Source organism: Marmota flaviventris, chromosome 13, assembly GCF_047511675.1.
Source record: "Marmota flaviventris isolate mMarFla1 chromosome 13, mMarFla1.hap1, whole genome shotgun sequence".
In the NCBI taxonomy this organism is placed as follows: domain Eukaryota; kingdom Metazoa; phylum Chordata; class Mammalia; order Rodentia; family Sciuridae; genus Marmota; species Marmota flaviventris.
Window position 1 is genome coordinate 96444198 of NC_092510.1, and position 16585 is coordinate 96460782.

The window sequence follows — 16585 nt, forward strand, 5'->3', positions numbered from 1 at the left end:
TGCCTACCTCAGTCTTAAAGAATGGGCACTAAGGTGATGCTCCACTCACGAAACATGTTTTTGTCGAAAATGATAAATCTTAGGTAGGAATTTAAGGGGGGAATTGGTGAGGCCTGGAAGGATGTGTGGGACATGAGATGCACGGCTATTTCTAGGGAGAGAATGGGCGTGGCGGGGCACCGAGCCCGTGACGAGGGCAGCGGAGCATCCCTGCAGGCTGAGCCGGAGTCTACCAGCGCGCAAAGGCCCAGGCAGGAGAGGATCGCAGCTGCAGCGGCTGCGCACTGAAGCGACCAGCCGGTCAATTTGCGTGTCTCCGCCCCTGCGACGAGCTGGTTGGGGAGTGCTGGTCTGGCGCTGCGTGCCGATTGGCTGTGTTGCCCGCCGCTCAAGCCCGGGAGCGGACGGTTCCTACTGCGGCTGGGCACGGGCTTGGCTCTCGCGTCGGCCCGCGCTCCAGCTGCGCCCGGCCCGGCCCCGGCCCGGCTCAGCCCGGCCCCAGCCTCCGAGCGAAAGCGCCGCTGCCGCTGGGCCGCTCCCAGGGCCATGAGGAGGCGGCGGCAACCACTGCGGCCCGAGTCAAGGTGACCGGCCGGGACTGCGGCGGCGGCGGTGAGAGGAGCGGGGCGGGGCGGGGCCCTGAGGGCCGGGCCCAAGGGAGCTGCAGGTGCGGGGGGCGGTACCCAAGGGCCGCTGTCCGGGAGGGAGGAGCCTGGGCCCGGGAGGCGGGGCCGGGGACCCGGCTTTGTTGGCAGGTTTTGGGTGCGGGCACCCGGTCAGGGGCCTTAGGTGCCTTGGTCCCGGGGGGCATGAAGGACTGGGGGTGTGGGGGAGGCGGTGGGGCAAAGGCTCAGGTGCGGAGAGCGGGGCTGGAGAAGGCAGTCGTGTGGGGCGAGGGTCCGCAGGTGCGGGGGGCGGGGCCAGGAGCGTCGGCGTGTTTGATAGCGGGAAGGGTCTGCGAGGTGAGGCTAAAACGGCGGGCAGCCACGGCCTGGGGAAATCATGGGTGCAAGGGGTGGGACTAGGGACACCTGCAGAGGCCGGGGGGGGGGGGCGGGGCCCCGGGTGGTTGCAGGTCCGGAAGCAGGTCCACAGGTGAGGAACGGGCCAAGGGTGAGTGGTCCTCTGAGAAGGGAAGGCCGTCCTGTTCACTGCCCGGGGGTTGGGTGCCAGCAGGAGCTCGGCGGATTCTAGAGGCATCCAGGGTTGCCGCTGGAACGGGCGTTTAGGCCTGCCTGTGCCTCTGCTGAGCCTGACTTGGATCCCAGCTGCCCTGGTTACTAGGCCGGCTGCTTCCCGAGTGCCACGCCACGTCCTAAGTGGGGCGCGCTGTTTTTCACCCCTGGGGTTTTTCCCTAGTGCTGTTGAGCGGACAGAATTAGATTGGAGGGTGGTTGGCTTTCAATGGATGATTGGTTGTTGGAAAATGTGTGCTTAAAGTGTATAGTTAGTGTGAAGCTTGGGAGCGTCCTGGATTGTTGGCTCCTTGGACCAGATGCTGCTGCAAATCTTCACAGTACTAGTCTCAAAAAGATTTTTGAAATGGCAGCCTGGTGAGGGGAAAGAGCAAGTATGACAATTTGGAAACTTTTCTGGGAGTCTTTTACCTTTTTAAGCTTTGTTTCCTTCCTTACAAATGAGCATCTTTATACCTGCCTGTCAGCCTCCTAAGAGCTTTGTGAGGATAGTATAAATGGTGCTTACTGAGCAAATCCTTGGGTAAAGTTGAGTCAAATCCTTGGGTATAGTTGAGCAGTTTGTTTGGGAACTGATGAGTCTCAAGAAGAGGGGATAACTTCAAGAGGCCATATCAGGCCACTTTCTTGTTAAAATTTGGAATGAGGTTTGTGCTGGGGAGTTCCCCAAAGACTAGTGGTGTCTTGGATCATGACTGCTTTTTCCTGTGGGCCTTTGAGGGAGCTGCTGCAACACAGTGAGCAATGGCAAGTGGAAAGCAGAGGAACATTTTGTTGTTTGCTGACCTTTAGACCCCAGTCCCAGTGAGGACTCTGAGCTGGTACAGGAGGTTTATGTTGAAGCCCTGAGGAATTCTTCCTGCATCGAAGTAAGAGCCTTGAATTTGCTATTCAAGAAGGCAGACATCAAAAAGAAGGGCATGCCAGTTTCCTGTTCCCAGGTGTAACCTTTCAATGCCTGTGTCTCTATTCATTAGCGGTTGGTCAATCTGACCTGCATGGCCTCTGCCCTATTCTGTGTAGTCAGAAGTGAAGGTGGCAGAATCTTCTTTGCTGGCCTATACGTTTCCTTATTGCAGAAGCTATGAGACTTTTGGGATCAAACACCATGGTGCGGGACTCCCTCAGTACCACTGGTGTGGTAGTGACCTAGTAGCATCTTAGGGAGGGCATCTCAGGGACAGGCCCTTACTGGGGCCAGTGCTTGTGTGGTATGCTAGAGGGTCTAGAAGCAGCATGTGTGAGTTGTCCCACTTTGCCCTGGCAGAAACTGTGTTAATGTCTCTCAAGACTGCAGTCCCCTGGGTGACTACCATGCCCTCTGAGTTAAAAAGAAAGCCCAAATTTGGTGACAGACAAGAACTAGAACACATGTTGGATTATGATTGGCTTTTTAAAAAAAATTTTGTTTTTTAGTTGTGCTGGACACAATAACCTTTATTTTATTTTTACGTGGTGCCGAGGATCAAACCCAGTGCCTTATGCATGCTAGGTGAGCGCTCTACAGCTGAGCCCCAGCCCCAGCCCCAATGATTGGCTTTTTGATTTGTTATTATATGAGTGACAGTATTCAAAGTCAAGAGGAAAAACTTCATTAATGGAAAAGTGTTGCACCCAAGGCTCTCTGTGATATATCCCCAGTCTTCCTTATAAATGGGGTTTCCTTTACAGTATGGAAGGAGAGAACTCCTACTTAGTAGTCAGACAGGCCTGGTTTGAAGTCTCCTATTCTCTATTGCTGCCTCCTGCTGTGTGACCCTGGACTAACTTCTTAGCTTCTCAGAACTTTGGTTTTCTTATTTCTACCTTGTGAGGTTGTTGTGAAGAATAAATAAGACACGATATTTGAAAGCACATTCTGTACTTGGCACTCAATGTTAGGGCTCTTTTCTTTCCCTGCCTTTGTCCCTAACTTTACCATCTTTCAAAACAAGCTGCTTAGAACAGCAAGTAGCATGTAAGAAGAGCAGGGCTGGGGATTCTGAGGCCTTTGCTTCGTGTGCAGTCTCAAGTAAGTCTCTTTCCCACTACAGACCTCAATTTTCTTTTTCTTTTTTCCTTTTTTGTCACCAAGGATTGAGCACCAAGGATTAACCACTGAGTCACACTCCCAGGCCCCCCTTTAAAATAATATTTTATTTAGAGACAGGGTCTCACTGAGTTGCTTAGGGCCTTGCTAAGGTTGTTGAGGCTGGCTTTGAACTTGTAATAATCCTGCTGGGATATAAGCGTGCACCACTGTGCCTGGCACACCTGTTTTCTTAACTGGGTAAAAGTGGTCAACTGTGTGATCCCCTGGAGTCCTAACTCTGGATTCTGATTAACATGCTGTTATATGTTCCTGAAAAGTAGGAGGGTGAAAGCTAATGACCTATTATTTAGTTCCTCTTTTAAAAATGCTTGTCTAGCATCTTGTCTGTCACATAGTAGCTGCTCATTAAATACGTGTCAAAGGAACAGATGAAGGGCTTTACCTCGGAAGAAGACCTGGCAAATTGTCCCTGTTGCTATGTGTCCTTTGTGTCTGTATCCTTAATGTGCATTTTATTTACTGGACAAAAATATTGTCACAACATTAAGTGGAATTAGTGAGCCTCGACATGAAATACAAAAATTGTTTCACAGCCTTATTTCATTACACATTTAACTCATCCAGGTTTGTTCACAAACATGAATTTTCATAGTTGCAGTTGTGTGTATGAGTATTGGGGGAAAGTCTGGCAATAAACGATTTCTTTAAATAATGTTTTTATTTTTTTTAAGAAGTAGAAAAATTCCACATGGATTAAAAAAAAAAAAAGACAAGTAGGGAAATCATTTGTAAAATAAGACTCTTTCTTGCCTCAAACTACCAATTTCAAGTCTTTCTCCTTAGAGGCCACTATTATCACCAGTTTCTTGTTTATTTATATGTTTTTTTCTCTTACACAAAGAGTAGCATTCTACACATACTCTTTGCTCCTTCAGTTATGTACTTGATTTATTTTGGAAAATGTTCTAGTATTGAAAGATGCCCTATTGGTACATTTAGTTCATCTTTAATAAATGCTTTTGACTGATATTGTAAACACAATTTTATATAGCCACTCCCCCCTCCACTCATATATCTACTCAGTATTGGTTAGCAGTCATAGATTTAACAAGAGCCATTCCTTGTTCTTCTCTGGTAAAGAAATGACTTTGGTTCCAGTGAACAGTAGGTTAAAGGGCAGTCCATGTATCTGGATGCAAGGCAGAGAACTGAAAGAGAAAGAAAAGGAAAGGGGATGTTTGCTGGTCATTGAACATTGATTTTTCCATTCAGCTCATGATTTACAGTCCAACTCTGTTGCTTATTGGCTATATGACTTGGGACAATTTATCTAATCTCTCGGCATCTCAGTTTCCTTTTCTGTAAAATGGATACTGATGATGGGAATCTGTCTTTGTGGGTTTCTGTGGAGAAGGGATAGTGCATGCAAGGCACATGTCACAGGAGCAGGCCATGTAGGTGTTCAGGAAGGGCGAGTACTGTGTTATTAATAATCTAAAGTAGATACTTCTTGTCAGCAGATGCTTACTGGCTGTGGAAAATGTCTGTAGTTTCTGCCTTTAAGATGCTACTTGCTGTGTGTGGAGACAGATACTCAAGAGTTGCAGAATAGTGTGCTGGCCGGATGGTGGGAGGTGAGTAGGGTGTGAGGTCACAGAGGCAGGGACAGTTACTTCTCCCTGTATCATGGAAGTGCCTCCACAGCTCCTATTTCCCCTCCTTTGTGAAATCTACCCAGTTCTTCCAGGTATTTGTTACCCCTCCCCGCTGCCCTGTGCTCCTTCCACTGTCACTATGAACACACCTGGATCTGGCTATGTACCGTGTTATTGCATGTGGAGCTTTATGCCTTTGTCTCCTCCAGCTTTCTTTGCAGCTGGGTCTCGAGGGATGTGCACAGGGTAAGCTCCTGGAGGACACTGATGGACGTCTGCTTAGATGAGTCATGCTATACACATTGCAAGCTCTTATTTATAAGCTAGCAGGACTTTGGTGAAACCCAGTCTCTGGATTCTATTCCTTCCCTTCCCAGATATCTGAGTGCTGACTCTGAGACAGAATGTGCTGTGCTTTCTGGAGCTGTAGGCTTTGGGCAAGGCTGGTGACACTTGTGGAGTCTTGAGTATGGGAGAGAAAAGGAACATTTCTTCAAGATGCTGTAGGTCAGGATGGGGATGGAGGAGAATAACAGGTCTAATGGTGGGCTGCTTTTGCTTGTTGAGTTCACCTTTCTTCCTCAGCCCTCCCTTGGGCTGGGGTCTGGACGTGTTACTGCAGGTGCCAAGTAGGTGGTCTGTGCATTTTGACCAGGAAAGGGTTGGTTGAATTGGCTGCTGTGAGGGGCATTGCTCATGAACACACTCTCTTGACTGTCATTGTTTCTGTACCTCGAGTTAGAGAGGCCACTTCACTTTCTGCAGGTGGGTATTCTCCTATCAGCCCTGCTGGGGTTCAGCTTTGAGCTATCCTTGTCCTAGATGTTGGACATATGGAGATGAAGGAGCTTTGCCCTGCCTTTTGGGAGCTCATGTCACAGAAGAGTCACACATGAAAGGTGACCAGGGGTACCTCAAATGAAGTTGCCAAGCAGATTTAGGCTCTAGAGCAGGCAGATCTGAGTTCAAATTTCTAGTTCTTCCACAACCTGTGTGACTTTGGGCAGGTATATTTCCTGCTTTGTAAAATGAGGGTAGCAGTATTTTCTACCTTGGGGTTGGTGAAGAATTGGTCAAATAATGTAGTGGGATATTTGGCTGGTGCCTGACAGGAACCTCATGCTTAGAGTACTCACTGGGAGCATTAAGAAATCTCTCTCAGATTGTTCCTCTGGATGCTAGTGTCATGGTCATGGTACTAGTTAGATGGACATGGCATCTGAGAAGCCATCTGGAAGTTATAATGCCCTGGGATGCTCCTTCCAGGATGCTCGGGATGCTTCTCCCAGGCTTGCGATTGTCTACGGGTATTTTCACCCCCTTTTTGCTCCAACTCTTCTCAAAGGAGGGGTCAGCACACCGTCACTGTGGGTACCTTCTCTTGTCTGAGCTCTGTACTAGTCTATTCCTTGACCTTTCCCCAGGGTTGGCACACATGGGCTTGCCTCACCTGTCCTTCCCAAGGAGGGCAGAGACTGTGAAGACTCATAGCAGCAAATCGTTCCATTGCTTTTCCTCAGAGCTTTTGAATGTACTCTGCTCCCAGTGAGGGATTTAGCTCCTGAGTACCTGAGAGGAGGATGGCACTGCCCAAAGCTCAGAATGCAACACTAACAAGCCTTGTGACCTTGAGCAAGTAACTCCATCTGCTTTTCCTCATCCATACAAAAGCTATGATAGCATCTGCCTCTGGATGATTCTTTTTTTTTGGCACTGGGGATTGAATTCAGGGGCACTCAACCACTGAGCCACATCCCTAGGCCTTTTTTGTATTGTATTTAGAGACAGGGTCTTGCTGAGTTGCTTAGGGCCTCGTTAAGTTGCCAAGGCTGGCTTTGAACACATGATCCTCCTGCCTCAGCCTCCTGAGTCTCTGGGATTGCAGGCAAACACCACAGCGCCCGGCTTTGGCATGTTTCTTAAGGGGTACAGGCAGATGTTGTGGAACAGCACATGGCAGAGGGCGTGCACATTGCAAGCACCAGTGAATACAAAATAGAATGATATGATGTTCTCTCTTCACCCAGGATCACAGGAGTTTCAAGATGCTTTTTTTGGGATATTAATTTATTGCTAATGGAAGTTATATGAGTAATTGCACAAGGAATGTGTTAAAACTCAGATGAGCTTGGTGATGGGGTCAGCTGGTGGAGCTCATTCTGTGCTGGCATTGCAGGATCAAGCCTCGACTTCCAGCAGGACACCAGGTCCAGTGAGGGAGCACATGGAGTCACGTAGGACTAGGCCTCTGTCTCAGATCTGTCCAGGGTTCTGGGCTGGCTTCCTAGGTTCTTCCATTTTTTGTGAATCCATATACATAAAGGTCTTTCATAGGAACTAATGCAAACACGGTTCTTTTCTTCTTTAGGATTTAAATATTTTTATTGTAAGGTTTAAGATTAGGACAATTGAGTAATAAGAAAATTTAAATGTTTGGCCTTGATTTTCTTTGAAAATTATCTTACTGGAGAAACAGGAATTAATATTGAGAGTCTTTAAGTCCATGTTTTTTTTTTTTTTTTTGTTTTTTTTTTAAAGAGAGAGAGAGAGAGAAAATCTTTTTTAATATTTTATTTTTTAGCTTTCGGTGGACACAACATCTTTATTTTATTTTTATGTGGTGCTGAGGATTGAACCCAGGGCCCTGTGCATGCCAGGCGAGCGCGCTACTGCTTGGGCCACATCCCCAGCCCCAGTCCATGTTTATTGAACACAATAATTCTCATGTCTTGTACAAGTCTGGTAACTAGGGCAAGGGAAATCTGTGCTCTCAGTACTCCTAATAATGAAGTATTTATGGAAAAAAAGTTTTTTTGTGGCAGTAAAATCTCTTATGTGGAATTAATGACTCTCACTGGTTTTAAATATTTCTTACTTTGTGTCCTAACTCTGTAGTGGCTTTTTCTTCTCTAGGCCCCGATACTTGGTTGTGAACCAAGTGTATTTATAGGTTGTTCCTACCACCACCTTTGGGGTCCCACTGTGCTCTGTCCTGCCATGGTATGTTGTGGTTACACTGTGTGATCATTGATGACTTTCTTGTGATACTTCTCCCTGACTTTGTAGGTAAATGTACTATCCCAGAGCCAGCATAAGGCAGCAGGAATGATGATTATGTCATTCCCCTTACTTAAAACCCTTAGTGGCATCTTCTTTTAGAGAAAAGACCAAGTAAGCATGCCTGTGAGGTATTTAAGATACCCTCTTTTTTTTTTTTTTTTTTTGGTTTGTACTGGGGATTGAACCCAAGGGCATTTTACTTCTGAGATATATCCAAATTCTTTTTATTATTTTATTTTAAATTTTGAGGCAGGGTGTTACCAAGTTTCTGAGGCTGGCCTCAAACTTTGAATCCTCCTGCCTCAGCTTCTTGAGTCACTGGGATTTCAGGTGTGTGCCACCACACCTAGCTTGTTGGGAAACTTTTTGATGATAAGGTTAGAGTTTATTTGCTGATTGATGTGCAGCATTCTGCTGCGGGGTGTTTTACGGAGCTTATTTCTGTAATTTATCTTTGGGCACCTTTGCATTGGGGACCTGTGGCCTTTGTGCTTATCAGATATAGTGTCAGTCTGAAGGTTAGAGATCTTTGAGTCCAGACTTTCCAGGTGAGGGTGGAGACCTCACCAGTGTTTCATGCTCAGCTGTACTGCTTCACCAACCTGCAGGCCTGTGGAATTGCACACATCCATTTGCATAAGGTAGTCCTAACAGCTGGCTGTGGGTCATGTACTGTTTCTAACAAACTGTGTCTATGGTGAAGCATTTATCTCAAATGAAAACTCTGCTTCAAGGTGGTCAACTGCACGGGAGCAGGGACTAATCCCTGACTTAGTGTTCAGCTCCACTGACCAATCTGACGATGGTGGCTATCTAAGAAAAGACAGTGTCTCAGTGGTCTCTTAGCATCACCATGTTCTTAGGGAGCTTCTTAGGACTGGAAAATTCTTGGAACCTAGTTTTATCACCATGGCCAGTAAGACCTATGGAATGGAGAAGAGCAAAGCTGGTATCACAGATCAATGGATGATCAGTGGAGCCAGAATGCCAGGGATATGAATTTGCCGTGTGACAGCTGCTTTCTAAGTGAACAGGAATAGCCCCAGTGTGTTTGCAACCTTTTTTCAGTAGAAAAGCCTTGGATTTAAGATGTGAGATTGAGTTGTGAGGGTTAAGTCAGAGTAAAGGGAGATGATACAGCAACTGAAGGCAGACTCATTCCTCATTCCTCCCTGTCCTGCTAACCTGCTGCCTGCCTGTCCATCCATCCATCTATCCATCCATCCATCCAACTATCCACCTATCCAGTTCTTGTTCTGGCCTGTGTGGTGGCAGAGAGTCCCCTGATGAATGTGGGGCCACAGTGTGAAAAACAAAGCCTGGCTACCTCTTGGCTTGAAGTATAGTAGCAAAGGAATCACATTACTACTAATGGCTACAGGAGGAGTACAAGACACCAGGAGACCAAACATTGAATGGTTTTTCCTGCGAGGAGGTCAGAGGCAGCTTCTCAGAGGAAGGAGGCTTCAAGCTGCCACCTGAAGGCCAGCCTGGAGCTAGTCAGATGCAGAGATGCCAGCTACACCTGCATGGTCCCATTGAAGGACAGGGCATGGTGAATCCAGGAAGTACCATGACACCTGTGTGGCTACATCCCTGAGGGCAAGGAGGGATGAGTGTTCCTGGGTCAGACATGGCGTTGTTTTTGTGAACTGTGTTGATCCCTGACTAAGCTGTGTTGTAGTTGCTGGCTCTTCTTTTTTAGGATCTCCCAGCTGTCACCTAAAGCACCTATTGCTGAGACATTACCTGCCTTATTTTCCAGATAGCAGCTGGCCTTATTTCTGTTGCTCTGAGGATTGGTTGGCTTCTTTGCTTCTTGAGGGGATGGAAGAATACCTTGATCTCATTAGCAGTTTTAAATCATTAAGTAGATATGTATTGCACATGTAATTGGGCTCGATACTGCAGCCCTGCCTCAGGCATCCTACAGACTTGACAGACAGGAGAAAATAAGTGAGGGCCATGTGGTGTCGGGCTGGTGGTGGTGTTGAAATGGGAGCCCATGAAACTTTATAAGATTCTGGATCTTAAAGGAAATTTTCAGCTTTCCAGGTGCATTAGGGACAGGCAGGGGAAGCATCATGTAGTGGCAGAAAAGGCTGAGCAAGCGTGATGCGTAGGCTGTGGCGGGGTGTGTTGCTGGAGTGTGAGGTTTGAGTGGAGAAGGTGGGAGGAGAGGCTGGAGGAAGTGTGGTTGGAAGAGTGCTTTAGGTCTGTTTACAGGGGCCTCACAGGCAGTGCTTAGGAGTTTGGATGTCATCCTGTGGTCAGTGAATAATTGGTCAAGAGAAACACCATCACTAATCCTGGTGGCAAAATTTTTCCTGGTGGGGAAAAATTTGTGGGAGGAGGCTGGAGATAGGAGTCTGGGTGGGAGATGGTAGGTCCTGAATCTGGCCATCGTGGGCAGTAGAGGTCAGAAAGACTGGTTCCAAGGAAGAAAGGTAGCAGTCTCTGTTTGATGTAGTACATGGTAAGGAAAGTGAATTTGGTTTGGCCATTTAGTTTAGGATACCTTGAGACAGCTCAGTAGGGCTGTCCTTTGGTGAGTGGCCTGTCATCTGGCACTCAGAGAAAAGGTCTCAGCTGGGACAGTGGCTTTCACTGGAGCATCCGCATCCTTTGTGGGCTGGCCATCTGCCTGATTGATATTCTTCACAGGTGATTCAGATACTTACTGGGCTGGGGAGGAGACTTGGGTTGTCCTTGCTTAGGAAGGTTATGTGGTGGCAGAGGGTCCTATCTGCACTGCTGCAGAATGCCAGTAGGAGGGACACTGTGGACATGGAGGAAGGGCCAAGGGAAGGACGAGATGTGAAGTGGTCAGCTGGGAAGGAAGACCTGTAGCGTAGGCACTAGTTTCCACCTCCCTCCCTGCATGGCCCTGCCTGTCCCTGCCCCTACTGCTGGACACTCTTGTTTTTGCCAGTGTCAGAACCAGTTTTATGCACTGTCTCATCAGTCAGTCAGTCAGTCAGTCAGTTTCTGGCTTTTTCCAGAGAAGTTACCTTCACTACCATGTGCAAAAGACTCAGAGAGAGAGATTCTTTGCTGTGTCCAGTTTCTCAGCAAATTTTCTCAAGCAATTTACTGGTACCTACTACTGCTTTTCCTTTGGTGTGAAATCTGTGGCTCCTGAGCAGGAAAGTTGCCCCACCACCAGCGGTCTAACATCCAGGTTCAGGATGGATCTGCAGTCCCATGGGAGGGGTGCATGTCCAGACCCTAGGAAAGGCAGCTGGTCAGAACAGTTGAAGGAAGTCCTGGGAAGTTGGACTAATGTGGCCCAAGGTAAGGAGCCCTGTGACTTGAGGTGCATCCTTAGCCCCTTCTGTATTCCTAGCTTGGTAGCAAAGAGAACCCTGCTGTAGAATTTCCGGAACTTATGAGTGGGGTCTCAGAGTTATAGTACATGAGAGCTACCCAGACGGCTGGTGGGGGCTGAGGGAAAGTGTGTCCATCCCCCTGGTAAATCTAGGAATCAGACTGAGATCAGGACACAGAATCTGGTGAAGGATCTAATCTGGGACAGCCAGTGGGAAACATCTGTGATGATGTGTCTTCTGTTGCTCTGACCCAGAGACCCCAGCATTGGCAGAGGCACTGACCCTGGTGCTGAAAGCCACAGCTGGGGAGTAGTGAGACAGGATCAAGGACAGCCCAGGGAAGTGGCTGTGCTTGGTACCAGAGCCAGCCACACTGGTATGAAGCCTTTTGCTTCTCAGGAAAGGAAAAAGAAGAGTGTAATGTTGGTTGAAAAACCCAAGCGCTTCTGCAAAGAGAAGGCAAGAGCCGGGTAGGAAGTGTAGAGGTACCAGAGACCTGGGCAGGAGCGAGTCTTCCACCTGGAGGTTGGCAGGGTTAAATAGACAATACGAACAGAGGGCTTGCCACAGCATGTGGCCTGCAGCAGGCACTTAATCAGTGTTATTTCTGGAGCTGTGGAGAGACAGGCCTATAGACAGCATGATCAGTTGTCAGTTTTTCTGCTTGGTTTTCAGTGTTTTGATGGATGGAAGGTCCTGGAGTGGACAGGGCTCTGGGGAGTCTGAAAGGGAGAAAGGGCTCATGGTTGCTTGTGTGTAGCTTTTGTCTTCTCATACACATCTTACATCCAAGACGTCTCTGCTAGCTCTTGTTAAATTATTTATAATTCTTATCTCTTCCTGTGTATAATCAAATGAAGGCTATTTCTTGAGCTTCATATTTATGAGTGACTCATTTTGGAATAAAGGGCAGAGAATCTTTCTTAAGAAACAGGGTATTAAAAAAAAAAACCCAAAAAACCAAACCAAAACAAAAAAAAAAGAAACAGAGTATTGGGTTGGGGATGTGGCTCAAGTGGCAGAGCGCTCGCCTAGCATGTGTGAGGCACTGGGATCGATCCTCAGCACCACATAAAAATAAAATAAAGATATCGTATCCACCTAAAGCTAAAAAATAAATATTAAAAAAAGAAATAGGGTATTACTTGTTTATACATGACTTTACTCAAGTCCTGCTAATTGTTTCTAAGCTAATGAAACTTTATATGATGTGTAAAATTATCATAAGAATGTAGAGTTAAAGAACATTTAAAGGTTAGCTTAACTTTCTGGTTTTGTAGAAGAGGCAACTGAGGCAAGAGAAGTCAAGAACTTTGCTCAAGAGTGGTCACAGGTGAGTGGTGGACATGGTACTAGACCTTAGCGCCTAGCTCTATCCAGGAACCTTTGAATCCATTAGGGCAGATAGAGAGGGGAGCAGAGAGAATCCACCTGCCCGGTTTTGGAACATATCAGGTTGGAACATAATCATCTGTCCTCATTCCAGAAGGAACAAAGAGAAAGACCAGCGCCAAAGGGGAGACTGCAAAGATCCAGCCTAGAGAGGAAGATAAACAGGCAGGCGAGGAATAGAGGAAGAGTGTGCTTTTGGAAGAACGTTTGTCTAGGTTAATTGAGGTGGGTTTCAAATGTCTTCTACTTTCTCCTCTCAGAGGAGTTACAGATACTATGAAAGATGAAACAATAAACTGGGATGAGAAAGGGGATAGGCAACCCAAAGAATGTTAGACAGTAAGTCATGTAATGCCAACACTGAAAGTGGGCAGTGGTGTGGAAAGTCACCGGACCAGGAGGAGGGCAAATTGGCCCATCTGGGCAGGTGCAGGAGAGAAGCAGAGGAGGTGATAGAGTGGCCCATGGGGGGGGGGACTCTGGAGCTCTTGAGGTAGAGACCAGGATAATGGAATAGAAGGGAATCCTTTGTCTTCCTGAACTGGAGAAGGATCCGAACCTGAGAATTATGAGGGCTTCTCATGAACCAGGCAAAATTACCAAAATAGCCAGCACTTAACATGTTAAGATACCATTAACATCCAGGCAGAAGAATCCTTTCAAATAAAGAAAACTGGGCTGGGCTCAGATTTATCCACAGACTAGGTGCCAGAGGGCATGGAGCAATGCCCATAGAGTTCTGAGGGAAAAGGGTTTTGACTCAGGAATTTTATGCCCAGCATATAAAAGGTGATGGGGCCTTACTGCTAGGTCTTACTTCACATTAATGGTAACAAATTCACCTCAGTTATGCAAGGACACATTGTGTGAGACGCTTTTGCTATACCCACGCACCATCTAAGGGGAGAACTGCTTGAAGATATGCTCTAGCCACTGAGCTGTCACTCACAGTGAAGGGCTTGTGGCTGGATAAGTCAGAGTGTGAAATGATTGGCAGTGAGAGTGGAACCATTCCAGTGTGAACTTATTTCTAAACAATTGTGAATATGATTATAAAATGAAACATAAAATAAATGATTATCAAATGAAAATATAGCATCACATCATATTTAATAGTAAAACCAAGAATAAAATTCCAAGGGTTCATGCGTATGAACATGCTGTGCACCCCAAAGAGCTGTACAAATGTGAGGATGAAGTTGAAAGCTATCTTTGGACCCTCCTGTGTGTCCAGATGTGTGTCCTGTAGATAACATAATGCTGTGCAGGTATGTAGTCGACTTGGGCCTTTTGTGGATGTTCCTCAGGGTACTACCTTTTCAGACTTTCCTGGAAAGGTTTTCTCAGCATCTGCATTCTGAGAGGTCACACATTGCTGGTAGAAATGTAAAATGGTGCAGGGTTCTTTGGCAAACAATTCAGCAAATCCTCAAAAAGTGAAACATCTAGTTACCACATGACTTTGCCATTGTGCTCCTAGATGTCTACTCAAAAGACATATGGCCATATGAAGACTTATGCATGCTTGTTCCCAACAACATGACTCAAAATAGAAAACAACTAAGTGTCTACCATTTGATGAATGGATAAATAACATGTCCAGTGTATGAGCCCCTAGAGCTCTGTATTAGTATTCAGCTAGAAAGTTGTCATAAAGGATGTATTAGATGAACTTGAAACATTCCAAGTGAAAGAAGCCATACATAAAAGTCCATATGCTGCATGAGCCCATTTGTATGAAATGTCTAGAAGAGGCCAATCCAGAGAGACAAGAAGTAGACCAGAGGCTGTCAGGTTTGGGGAGGGGAGCTGGGGAGTGTCTGCTCATGGGTTGGGTGTAGGGTTCTTCTGGGAGTGGTGAAAATGTTATGGAATTAGATAATGGTGATGTTTTGCACAACTTGGTGGGTATGCTAAAAAACACTGAGTTCTATAGTTTAAAAGGGTGACAATTAGGGAAAATAAATTATATCTCAATTTTTAAAAATAGCCTTTTCTTATTATTAAGTGTTAATTGTGGAAAAATAACAATAAAGATAAGCAGAAAACAAAGGGACAATTGTCACTCCATTGTTAATACTTGGGGAATATGTGGCCCTATGTTTGTCTGGGTGTGTCTCAAAGTTGGATTGATGGACCAATTTTATTTTGTCTTTTCTATCGTGATTGGTGTATTGGGATTAGCACAGTCCACAGCCTGTTCTTTATCTTAGTTCTTTCATGTTCCTCTTTGTTAGGGTGTTAATGCTGGGAACTATATTTGGGCACAAGAGGGAACAGTACCAGATTTTGAGTCCGAAGACCTGGGTGTCTGCTGTGCCTTACCTCAGGTCTGGGAGCTTGAGAGGAGTGCTCAGTCTCTCATAATTCTCAGTCTCTCTCACCTCATGTTTGAAAGGGGCTCGCACTTACACTATGATGGCTTTCACTCCAGAGTGGGTACAAGGGTGGGAAAGAGAGACATTATCATCTGATGGTGAGGTGTAGAGCAAACAGAACTCCCACACCCTGCTGGTGGGACTGTAATTTGGCTCATCCACTTTGGAAGACAGTTTGGCATCGTTTGGCCAAGTGTCAGTCCAGCTGTGGGACTGACATGGAAGCACACAAGGATTTGTGCATCTGTAATATCCAACCTGGAAGCAATCCCAGTGTCTGTCAGTAGTAGGACGGACAGGCATGAGGTAACTCCCAGTGGAAAAATGTAGACTAACTTCCCAATATTCATTCAGACACAAGGGTATAGATATCCAAGTCCATTTATATAAAGTCTAAAACCTGATGAAACTAATGTGTATTGGTAGTAGTGGGTGACCCTTGGGGGCCTAGTGGACTTGTGGCTGGTGACCTTGCTCCACCTGGGTGCTGGTTACAGGGTGTGCTCACTGCGAGAGCATGTGTTCCATATTGCTAGTGCTTCTTTGTATGTGCGTTGTACAAGTTTATATGAACACTAGAAAGAGAAGAGTATAAATCCTCCTGCTTTCACTAAAAATTTCAATGAGAATCAAAGATTTTTATTTTTCTGATGAATAAAATGATTGCTCTAACATAATTTGTTTTGTCTCTTTGCTTGAAGTTTGTATTTTACAGTGTATGCATGTTGGTACCTTACAGCGTGTGTTTAATCTGCAGTAAAACATACATGTGCAGTCGCGCTATCCTTTTTTAAACTGCTGCTGAAGAAGGATTGTGAAGTTGGGTGGGCCATGGCTAGAGGTCTTCGCAGAGTGGGCAGAGGCCTGGCTGTGGGGCGTGGCCAGCTGGTAGGCTGCATGTGGTTCAGCTGAGTCCACATCAGAAGTGGTTTCCTTGCTGCCGGAGCGCAAGTGTGAGATCAGGGATGGTGGAGGGTGAGCTGGAGGGGGCCTTGGGGCCAGGCCTCAGAGTGTCTTGGAGCCTGGGGTGGGGGTTCGGGGGGGAGGTGTCAGGAATGGAGAAGAGGAAGCTTGGTGAGAGGTGGAAGAGCAGGGACAGCTGGCAGGGCATCTGGGCAGAAGAAAGGAGCTGGCAGTGGAAAGCCATGGAGCTGTGTAGGAGGACAGGAATGATGAGGTCAGTCTCAGGGTAGAGAGATGAGTCTCCAGGACCAGGGGCTGGTGAACTGTGTTAAGAGCTGCCTCAGAGTAAGAAAGTCCTAGGCCACCAGCCTCAGCAAGGAGTCCTGGGGACGGGGGTGGGGGGATCAGTGGTAACCCAGGAGTCAGGTGGGGGTTGCTGAAGGCAGGTGGGAGGAAGTTAGTGTTGTGCCTTTCAGCAGAAGGCAGCTGGAGCCCAGGGGCCTCAGCTGTTGAGAAGGTTGGGGAGAACTGGAGATGGATCAGGCAGAGCGAAGGACCAGGGCACTGGAGGAGCTAGAGGGTGCAGAGAAGGAGTTGGCTGGCTGGCTGGCAACTGGGAATGGGCCCCGGAGCCCTGGCC

At 46.9% G+C, this 16585-nt stretch overlaps 1 protein-coding gene across 12 annotated transcripts in view; it reads left to right on the top strand.

The window, feature by feature from the left end:
- The first annotated feature begins 411 nt into the window (after positions 1-411).
- Positions 412-16585, top strand: part of Ralgps1 (Ral GEF with PH domain and SH3 binding motif 1) — a 244625-nt gene continuing 228451 nt past the window's right edge. For 4 of the 12 annotated variants that reach the window (XM_071600970.1, XM_071600974.1, XM_071600975.1 and 1 more), the window contains exon 1: positions 412-612. The gene's annotated coding sequence lies outside the window, so the exon portion shown is untranslated. Of the gene's footprint in view, positions 668-16585 lie in introns of all 12 variants that reach the window. The other 8 variants (XM_071600966.1, XM_071600969.1, XM_027944102.2 and 5 more) reach the window with 4 other exon arrangements.